The sequence below is a fragment of the Schistocerca nitens genome, chromosome 4 (genome assembly GCF_023898315.1).
Source record: "Schistocerca nitens isolate TAMUIC-IGC-003100 chromosome 4, iqSchNite1.1, whole genome shotgun sequence".
NCBI lineage: Eukaryota > Metazoa > Arthropoda > Insecta > Orthoptera > Acrididae > Schistocerca > Schistocerca nitens.
Genome location: NC_064617.1, coordinates 178,727,584 through 178,730,026, shown reverse-complemented (window position 1 = coordinate 178,730,026; position 2,443 = coordinate 178,727,584).

Sequence of the window (2,443 nt, the reverse complement as noted above, 5' to 3'; positions counted from 1 at the left end):
ATCCATGATCACTTTCAATAAAACCGGAGACTCTTGTGTTCTGTATTGAAATATTAACATGTACCAAATGCATTAAATAATGCACAATTAAAGAGGTACTTGCAAACCTTTTTTGACCATTTTATAGTTTTTCTGTATATCAGGTAATAACTCAAATATTGGTCTGCCCAATCCACTCCTTTCATGTATTTGTTGTAGTCTAATACACTTTCAGGTTTTTTTTATTGTGTAATTTGTTTTTCTACATGTTCTTTGAGTGTCAGTCAAAGCGGCATTATGTATTGTAGAGATCATTCGTATGTTTTAGTTTTTGAAGCTCGCCATACCTGTGCGAGTACTTCACCTTTCCGTTGATGACAATCTTCAAAAACATTGACTTGTGTGCTTTAATTTTTCCGGAAATCCTCTATTATGCCATATCGTTCCACAAACTTGAATTTTCTTTTCAAGTAACTTCTCTGCAAGTTCTACACTGTTATTATAATTATCTATGTAGAGGTGAGTCCAGAGCCAGAATATATCTTGAATGAGAAAATATATCTCGTACTCGAATCACACAGCATCCGAATAAGTATGCCATATTTCGTAATTTTCGACAGATTGTAAACTTTAAAATTTAACTGTCCACACCACAATATCATTCTTTGATCAATTGAGATGTTTTAACATAGATTAAAAGTTTATTTAAACTTTTTGGAAAAATAATCAATTAGTATTGCACTTTAAAAAGCCAGTTGGCATTATCCGGTTTATTATTGTTGTCAGAAAAACGTAAAAATGATAATACTTGTATGAATCAGTTGCGGGACATCGTTTTGTGAAATATCTGTGTGTCTATCAACAGACTTGTTGACCAGTAATCATCAATCCTTGATTTTTTTTACAATTCCCATAAGGGAAACCATTTTCTAAGTTCGGGTCCCGTAACGTCAACAAATTTGGCCTTTTTTAATCCAGTTTCCTTCTATTGCAATTTTGACTGTAGTACTTGTTGGTTTCATTGCTAATATATTCAAATAGGTCATTCCCAATATATAATTCTACGATATCCTCAATGTTCTCTGTATCTTTGGGAAATACTTTTGGACCCAGAAATCCTTCAAATTTATTATTGGTCCTTGGTAAATCACAGTCTGACCACTGTGCACTGTCTTCTTTGTCCGATTCCCAAGAATCAGTTGGCAACCGTAGTGCTCGCCGAATTATTCTTGGACGTATTTCACTATCTTCCAACGATTCTGCTTCACTTTCTTTTTTTTTTTATATCCAATGTCTTCTTCCTCATTGGTCAAGTTGTCCGGAATGTCAGACAAGATGTCCGTCATTGATCATAAATAATCTTATCATCTCTTTTGTCTGCCATGATGAAAGGGCACAAGAACTTATAAAAACAAAAAAACTTGTTGACATGTGTAACGTATTGTTACCTAAACAAAACACCAACAGAATGCAAAAGTTACTAAAGTGCTGTCGCCGGCCACTGAGCGATACTATGCACACGACACCACTGTGGTGTCGCCGGTTGGCAGAGTGTTAAGACAACACTAATGAATTTTTGATTTTTTGCAGAGTTCTCCATTTTGTTTCTTGTTTTCTGTAACCAATTTTTGGTCATTTATGTTTTAATCAGTCTAATTGGTTTGCAGAAGCTGTCTAAATGAAACTGCAGATTTCTGTGATGGACCAGTTCCACAGATGTTTTTGACAGATCCAGCCAGCCAGGTCTAGTCTCTCTGATTCTGTCCACAGGCTTGGTCTCTTCACATGTGATGTAAATTGGCAAATTTTTATAATTTATCCACGGACCCAGGACAAATGCCACAGATGACACATTTTAATGGGCTCCGATAGAGTCTCATCAACATTACATTCAAATTTTGTGGCTTAGATGGTTCTCAGCTGGAATAAGATCTATAAATGTTTCGGCCACTTCTTTGTATGCCCTATCTTTTACATTCTTATTCATGTACAGTTCACGTGTCAATTTCCATAAACCAGGCATGCTGCAGTAAGTTTATACTCATAGCAGTTAAAGCTTCCTGTCACCTGCAAACCACAAGAAAACTCACTGACTTTGTGAACACGGCCCATCATAGAAATCCACTCATGTGAAGTGGGATTGTCAGTTCCAAGAAAGGCAAGTAACGTACTGCAAGTTGTGTGTCCATTAACGTACATACAGGCCTTCGAGTTTTTCCAGAATATGTTGGAAATATCTGTGGTATGTTACTAAAATCTGCTCACATGTGCCCATCTGTTGTCACCCGGCAGCATCTGTTCCCATTATTTTCAACAGCATAATTAAGAGAAAACAACAGGTTTGGCATTAACAAGGGTTTCAACATTTTCCACAAAATGTGAGAGATGTTACTTCTCCAAACATAAGTGATATAACTGAATATGACCTAGAATAACAAATTGACAGTAGGCACAGTTCTACATA